Source organism: Somniosus microcephalus, unplaced genomic scaffold (genome assembly GCF_052327205.1).
Source record: "Somniosus microcephalus isolate GS21.2 unplaced genomic scaffold, FLI_Smic_1.0 unresolved_chr4, whole genome shotgun sequence".
Lineage (NCBI taxonomy): Eukaryota > Metazoa > Chordata > Chondrichthyes > Squaliformes > Somniosidae > Somniosus > Somniosus microcephalus.
In genome coordinates this window covers 44782469-44790967 of record NW_028225182.1, presented here as the reverse complement: position 1 = coordinate 44790967, position 8499 = coordinate 44782469, and positions in this window count along the sequence as shown.

Here is an 8499-nt window from a genome sequence, read left to right as displayed (position 1 = left end):
TTTTATATATGGAATAACAGATAGCCAGGAGTCAGTTACAGGCTGGAATCTAATCGAGGGGTTTGGGGGTTTATATACAGAATAACAGATACCCGGGAGTGAGTTACGGGCTAGAATCTAATCGAGGTGTTCACGTGGTTTATATATAGAATAACAGATATCCGGGAGTGAGTTACAGGCTGGAATCTAATCGAGGGGTTCGGGGGTATATATATAGAATAATAATATACCCGGGAGTGAGTTGCAGGCTGGAATCTAATCGAGGGGTTCGGGGGGGATCATTTATAGAATAACAGATACCCAGGAGTGAGTTACAGGCTGTAATTTAATGGAGGGGTTCGGCGGGGTTTATATGTAGAATAACAGATACCCGGGTGTGAGCTACAGGCTGGAATCTAATAGAGGGGTTCGGGGGGTTTATATATAGAATAAAAGATACCCGGGAGTGAGTTACAGGCTGGAATCTAATTGAGGGGTTCACGGGGTTTATATATAGAATAACAGATACCCAGGAGTGAATTACAGGCTGGAATCTAATCGAGGGGTTTGGGGGGTTTATATATAGAATAACAGATACCTGGGAGTGAGCTACAGGCTGGAATCTAATCGAGGGGTTGGGGGTTTATATATAGAATAATATACCCGGGAGTGAGTTACAGGCTGGCATCTAATCGAGGGGTTCAGGGGGGATTATTTATAGAATAACAGATACCCGGGAGTGAGTTACAGGCTGGAATCTAATCGAGGGGTTTGGGGGGTTTATATATAGAATAACAGATACCCGGGAATGTGTTACAGGCTGGAATCTAATCGAGAGGTTCGGGGGGTTTATATATAGAATAACAGATACCCGGGAGTGAGTTACAGGCTGGAATCTGATCGAGCGTTTCGGCGGGTTTATATATAGAATAACAGATACCTGGGAGTGAGTTACAGGCTGGAATCTAATCGAGGGGTTCGGCGGGGTTTATATATAGAATAACAGATACCCGGGAGTGAGTTACAGGCTGGAATCCAATCGAGGGGTTCGGGTGGTTTATATATCGAATAACAGATACCCGGGATTGAGTTACAGGCTGGAATCTGATCGAGGGGTTCGCCGGGGTTTATATGTAGAATAACAGATACCCAGTGTGAGTTACAGGCTGGAATCTAATCGAGTGGTTTGGGGGGTTTATATATAGAATAACAGATACCCGGGAGTGAGTTACAGGCTGGAATCTAATCGAGGGGTTCGGTGGGTTTATATATAGAATAACAGATACCCGGGAGTGAGTTACAGGCTGGAATCCAATCGAAGGGTTCGGGTGGTTTATATATAGAACTAGCTGGGGGAGCCCGGCGGTGCCGAGGCTTTTTGAGGGCATGTTGTTGTTGGAAGAGAGAGAGGGAGCGACAGGGGGGAAGAGAGAGAGGGAAGGAGAGAGAGAGGGAATGAGAGAGAGAGAGAGAGAGGGAAGGAGAGAGAGAGAGGGAAGGAGAGAGAGAGAGGGGGGAAGGAGAGAGAGAGAGAGAGAGATGGAAGGAAAGAGAGAGAGAGATGGAAGGAGAGAAAGGGAAGGAGCGAGAGGGAAGGAGAGAGAAAGAGAGGGAAGGAAAGAGAGGCAGAGAGAGAGAGAGAGGGAAGGAGAGAGAGAGAGAGAGGGAAGGAGAGAGAGAGAGAGATTGGGAGTGTGCGAGAGAGAGAGATTGGGAGTGTGAGAGAGAGAGATTGGGAGTGAGAGAGAGAGAGATTGGGAATGTGAGAGAGAGAGAGAGAGACTGGGAGTGTGAGAGAGAGATTGGGAGTGTGAGAGAGAGAGATTGGGAGTGTGAGAGAGAGAGATTGGGAGTGTGAGAGAGAGAGATTGGGAGTGAGAGAGAGAGATTGGGAGTGTGAGAGAGAGATTGGGAGTATGAGAGAGAGATTGGGAGTGTGTGAGAGAGAGAGAGATTGGGAGTGTGAGAGAGAGAGAGATTGGGAGTGTGAGAGAGAGACTGGGAGTGTGAGAGAGAGAGAGATTGGGAGTGTCAGAGAGAGAGATTGGGAGTGTGAGAGAGAGAGAGATTGGAAGTGTCAGAGAGAGAGATTGGGAGTGTGAGAGAGAGAGATTGGGAGTGTTTCAGTGAAGCAACCACTAACACTACTAACAATAACCAGCCCCAGGACAGTGACATCGTAGCACAGAGAATTTGGCCCAACACAATTGTCACTAAACAAAAGGAAAAATACCTGTCATATTGGGCAGAAACAACAAAAACCCAAAGCAAACTCAATTGCTACTTGGCCCTAAACAGACAATACAACATGGCTGAGTACCTGACCATGGTAAAGGATAACAAACTGAGAAGAACCTTGACAAGGTACAGACTTAGCGAACATAGCCTAGCGATCGAAAAAGGCAGACACAGGCAGACCAGGCTGCCAAGAGAGGACAGGATATGCTCTCACTGCAGTCAGGGAGTAGTGGAGACAGAGATGCACTGCCTCACAGCCTGTGGAAAATATCAGGGCATCAGGGAGAATTTCTACCAAAAATTCTCACAAATATGCCCTGAATTCAGAAATTTGAATGACGACCAAAAACTCCCATACCTACTGGGGGAGGAGAGATTGGGAGCATGAGAGAGAGAGATTGGGAGTGTGAGAGAAAGAGAGATTCGGACTGTGAGAGAGAGAGATTGGGAGTGTGAGAGAGAGAGAGAGAGATTGGGAGTGAGAGAGAGAGAGAGATTGGGAGTGAGAGAGAGCGAGAGATTGGGAGTGTGAGAGAGAGATTGGGAGTGTGAGAGAGAGAGATTGGGGGGAGAGGAGAGAGACTGGGGAGAGAGAGAGAGAATGGGGAGATAGAGAGAGAGAGAGAGATACTGAGGGGGAGAGAGAGAGCGACTGTGGGGGGGGAGAGAGAGTGACTGGGGGGAGAGAGCGAATGTGGGGGAGAGAGAGCGACTGTGGGGGGGAGAGATCGACTGGGGGGGAAAGAGAGAGCGACTGGGGGGGGAAAGAGAGCGACTGGGGCGGAAAAGAGAGCGACTGGGGGGGAAAAGAGAGAGCGACTGGGGGGGAAAAGAGAGAGCGACTGGGGGGGGAAAAGAGAGCGACTGGGGGGGAAAAGAGAGAGCGACTGGGGGGGAAAGAGAGAGCGACTGGGGGGGAAAAGAGAGAGCGACTGGGGGGGAAAAGAGAGCGACTGGGGGGGAAAAGAGAGAGCAACTGGGGGGGAAAGAGAGCGACTGGGGGGGAAGAGAGAGAGCGACTGGGGGGGGAAGAGAGAGCGACTGGGGGGGAAAGAGAGCGACTGGGGGGGAAAAGAGAGAGCGACTGGGGGGGAAAAGAGAGAGCGACTGGGGGGGAAAAGAGAGAGCGACTGGGGGGGAAAAGAGAGAGCGACTGGGGGGGAAAAGAGAGCGACTGGGGGGGAAAAGAGAGAGCAACTGGGGGGGAAAGAGAGCGACTGGGGGGGAAGAGAGAGAGCGACTGGGGGGGGAAGAGAGAGCGACTGGGGGGGAAGAGAGCGACTGGGGGGGAAAAGAGAGAGCGACTGGGGGGGAAAAGAGAGAGCGACTGGGGGGAAGAGAGAGAGCGACTGGGGGGGAAAAGAGAGAGAGCGACTGGGGGGGGAAAGAGAGCGACTGGGGGGGAAGAGAGAGAGCGACTGGGGGGGAAAAGAGAGAGCGACTGGGGGGGAAAGAGAGCGACTGGGGGGGAAAAGAGAGAGCGACGGGGGGGGGAAGAGAGCGACTGGGGGGGAAGAGAGAGCGACTGGGGGGGAAAGAGAGAGAGCGACTGGGGGGGAAAAGAGAGAGCGACTGGGGGGGAAAAGAGAGAGCGACTGGGGGGGAAAAGAGAGAGCGACTGGGGGGGAAAAGAGAGAGCGACTGGGGGGGAAAAGAGAGAGCGACTGGGGGGGGAAAGAGAGAGCGACTGGGGGGGAAAAGAGAGAGCGACTGGGGGGGAGAGAGAGCGACTGGGGGGAAGAGAGAGAGCGACTGGGGGGGGAGAGAGAGCGACTGGGGGGGAAGAGAGAGAGCGACTGGGGGGGAAAGAGAGAGCGACTGGGGGGGAAAGAGAGAGCGACTGGGGGGGGAGAGAGAGCGACTGGGGGGGAAAAGAGAGAGCGACTGGGGGGGAAAAGAGAGAGCGACTGGGGGGGGAGAGAGAGCGACTGGGGGGGAAGAGAGAGAGCGACTGGGGGGGAAGAGAGAGAGCGACTGGGGGGGGAAAGAGAGCGACGGGGGGAAAAGAGAGAGCGACTGGGGGGGAAAGAGAGAGCGACTGGGGGGGAAGAGAGAGAGCGACTGGGGGGGAAGAGAGAGAGCGACTGGGGGGGAAGAGAGAGAGCGACTGGGGGGGAAGAGAGAGAGTGACTGGGGGGGGGAAAGAGAGCGACGGGGGGGAAGAGAGAGAGTGACTGGGGGGGGAAAGAGAGCGACGGGGGGAAAAGAGAGAGCGACTGGGGGGGAAGAGAGAGAGCGACTGGGGGGGGAAGAGAGCGACTGGGGGGGGAAGAGAGAGAGCGACTGGGGGGGAAAAGAGAGAGCGACTGGGGGGAAAGAGAGCGACTGGGGGGGAAGAGAGAGAGCGACTGGGGGGGGAAAGAGAGAGCGACTGGGGGGGAGAGAGAGCGACTGGGGGGGAAAAGAGAGAGCGACTGGGGGGGGGGAAAGAGAGAGCGACTGGGGGGAAGAGAGAGCGACTGGGGGGGAAAGAGAGCGACTGGGGGGGAAGAGAGAGAGCGACTGGGGGGGGGAAAGAGAGAGCGACTGGGGGGGGAAAGAGAGAGCGACTGGGGGGGGAAAGAGAGCGACTGGGGGGGAAAAGAGAGAGCGACTGGGGGGGAAAGAGAGAGAGCGACTGGGGGGGGAAAGAGAGAGCGACTGGCGGGGAAAAGAGAGAGCGACTGGGGGGGGAAAGAGAGAGCGACTGGGGGGGAAGAGAGAGCGACGGGGGGGGAAAGAGCGCGACTGGGGGGGAAAAGAGAGAGCGACTGGGGGGGGAAAGAGAGCGACTGGGGGGGAAGAGAGAGAGCGACTGGGGGGGAAAGAGAGCGACTGGGGGGGAAGAGAGAGAGCGACTGGGGGGGGAAAGAGAGCGACTGGGGGGGAAGAGAGAGAGCGACTGGCGGGGAAAGAGAGAGCGACTGGGGGGAAAGAGAGCGACTGGGGGGGAAAGAGAGCGACTGGGGGGGAAGAGAGAGAGCGACTGGGGGGGAGAGAGAGCGACTGGGGGGGAAAGAGAGAGCGACTGGGGGGGAAAAGAGAGAGCGACGGGGGGAGAGAGAGCGACTGGGGGGGAAGAGAGAGAGCGACTGGGGGGGAAAAGAGAGAGCGACTGGGGGGGAAAAGAGAGAGCGACTGGGGGGGGAGAGAGAGCGACTGGGGGGGAAGAGAGAGAGCGACTGGGGGGGAAAGAGAGAGCGACTGGGGGGGAAAAGAGAGAGCGACTGGGGGGGAAAGAGAGAGCGACTGGGGGGGGAGAGAGAGCGACTGGGGGGGAAGAGAGAGCGACTGGGGGGGGGAGAGAGAGCGACTGGGGGGGAAAAGAGAGAGCGACTGGGGGGGAAAAGAGAGAGCGACTGGGGGGGAAAGAGAGAGCGACTAGGGGGGGAGAGAGAGCGACTGGGGGGGAAGAGAGAGAGCGACTGGGGGGGAAGAGAGAGAGCGACTGGGGGGGGGAAAGAGAGCGACGGGGGGGGAAGAGAGAGAGCGACTGGGGGGGAAGAGAGCGACTGGGGGGAAAAGAGAGAGCGACTGGGGGGGGAAAGAGAGCGACTGGGGGGGAGAAGAGAGAGCGACTGGGGGGGAAGAGAGAGCGACTGGGGGGAAGAGAGAGCGACTGGGGGGGAGAGAGAGCGACTGGGGGGGAGAGAGAGCGACTGGGGGGGAGAGAGAGCGACTGGGGGGGGAAAGAGAGAGCGACTGGGGGGGGGAAAGAGAGAGCGACTGGGGGGGAAGAGAGAGCGACTGGGGGGGAAAGAGAGCGACTGGGGGGGAAGAGAGAGAGCGACTTGGGGGGGGAAAGAGAGAGCGACGGGGGGGAAAGAGAGAGCGACTGGGGGGGAAAGAGAGCGACGGGGGGAAAAGAGAGAGCGACTGGGGGGGAAAGAGAGAGCGACTGGGGGGGAAAAGAGAGAGCAACTGGCGGGGAAAAGAGAGAGCGACTGGGGGGGAAGAGAGAGCGACGGGGGGGAAAGAGCGCGACTGGGGGGGAAAAGAGAGAGCGACTGGGGGGGAAAGAGAGCGACTGGGGGGGAAGAGAGAGAGCGACTGGCGGGGAAAGAGAGAGCGACTGGGGGGGAAAGAGAGCGACTGGGGGGGAAAGAGAGCGACTGGGGGGGAAGAGAGAGAGCGACTGGGGGGAAGAGAGAGAGCGACTGGGGGGGAGAGAGAGCGACTGGGGGGGGAAAGAGAGAGCGACTGGGGGGGAAAAGAGAGAGCGACGGGGGGAGAGAGAGCGACTGGGGGGGAAGAGAGAGAGCGACTGGGGGGGAAAAGAGAGAGCGACTGGGGGGGAAAAGAGAGAGCGACTGGGGGGGGAGAGAGAGCGACTGGGGGGGAAGAGAGAGAGCGACTGGGGGGGAAAGAGAGAGCGACTGGGGGGGAAAAGAGAGAGCGACTGGGGGGGAAAGAGAGAGCGACTGGGGGGGAGAGAGAGCGACTGGGGGGGAAGAGAGAGCGACTGGGGGGGGAGAGAGAGCGACTGGGGGGGAAAAGAGAGAGCGACTGGGGGGGAAAAGAGAGAGCGACTGGGGGGGAAAGAGAGAGCGACTAGGGGGGGAGAGAGAGCGACTGGGGGGGAAGAGAGAGAGCGACTGGGGGGAAGAGAGAGAGCGACTGGGGGGGGAAAGAGAGCGACGGGGGGGGAAGAGAGAGAGCGACTGGGGGGGAAGAGAGAGAGCGACTGGGGGGGGAAAGAGAGCGACGGGGGGGAAGAGAGAGAGCGACTGGGGGGGGAAGAGAGCGACTGGGGGGGAAAAGAGAGAGCGACTGGGGGGGGAAAGAGAGCGACTGGGGGGGAAAAGAGAGAGCGACTGGGGGGAAGAGAGAGCGACTGGGGGGGAAGAGAGAGCGACTGGGGGGGAGAGAGAGCGACTGGGGGGGAGAGAGAGCGACTGGGGGGAGAGAGAGCGACTGGGGGGGGAAAGAGAGAGCGACTGGGGGGGGGAAAGAGAGAGCGACTGGGGGGGAAGAGAGAGCGACTGGGGGGGAAAGAGAGCGACTGGGGGGGAAGAGAGAGAGCGACTTGGGGGGGGAAAGAGAGAGCGACGGGGGGGAAAGAGAGAGCGACTGGGGGGAAAGAGAGCGACGGGGGAAAAGAGAGAGCGACTGGGGGGGAAAGAGAGAGCGACTGGGGGGGAAAAGAGAGAGCAACTGGCGGGGAAAAGAGAGAGCGACTGGGGGGGAAGAGAGAGCGACGGGGGGGGGAAAGAGAGCGACTGGGGGGAAAAGAGAGAGCGACTGGGGGGGAAAGAGAGCGACTGGGGGGGAAGAGAGAGAGCGACTGGGGGGGAAAGAGAGCGACGGGGGAAGAGAGAGAGCGACTGGGGGGGGAAAGAGAGAGCGACTGGGGGGGAAAGAGAGCGACTGGGGGGGAAAGAGAGAGCGACTGGCGGGGAAAGAGAGAGCGACTGGGGGGGGAGAGAGAGCGACTGGGGGGGGAAAGAGAGAGCGACTGGCGGGGAAAAGAAGAGAGCGACTGGGGGGGGAAAGAGAGAGCGACTGGCGGGGAAAAGAGAGAGCGACTGGCGGGGAAAGAGAGAGCGACTGGCGGGGAAAAGAGAGAGCGACTGGGGGGGGAAAGAGAGAGCGACTGGGGGGGAAAGAGAGCGACTGGGGGGGAAGAGAGAGAGCGACTGGGGGGAAAAGAGAGAGCGACTGGCGGGGAAAAGAGAGAGCGACTGGGGGGGGAAAGAGAGAGCGACTGGCGGGGAAAAGAGAGAGCGACTGGGGGGAAAGAGAGCGACTGGGGGGGAAGAGAGAGAGCGACTGGGAGGGAAAGAGAGCGACTGGGGGGGGAAGAGAGAGAGCGACTGGGGGGGGAAAGAGAGAGCGACTGGGGGGGGAAAGAGAGAGCGACTGGGGGGGAAAGAGAGAGCAACTGGTGGGGAAAAGAGAGAGTGACTGGGGGGGAAAAGAGAGAGCGACTGTGGCGGGGAGAGAGAGCGACTGGGGGGGAGAGAGAGCACTCACCCCCCCTCCCTCACACTCCTCCCCCCCTCCCTCACACTCCTCCCCCCCCCACACTCCTCCTCTCCCTCACAATCCCCCCTCCTCTCCCTCACAATCCCCCTCCTCTCCTCACAATCCCCCCCTCCTCTCCCTCACAATCCCCCCCTCTCCCTCACACTCCCTCCCCCTCTCCCTCACACCCCCCTCTCCCTCACACTCTCCCCCCCTCTCCCTCACACTCTCCCCCCCTCTCTCCTCACACTCTCCCCCCCCCTCTCCCTCACACTCTCCCCCCCTCTCCCTCACACTCTCCCCCTCTCCCTCACACTCTCCCCCCCTCACTCACACTCT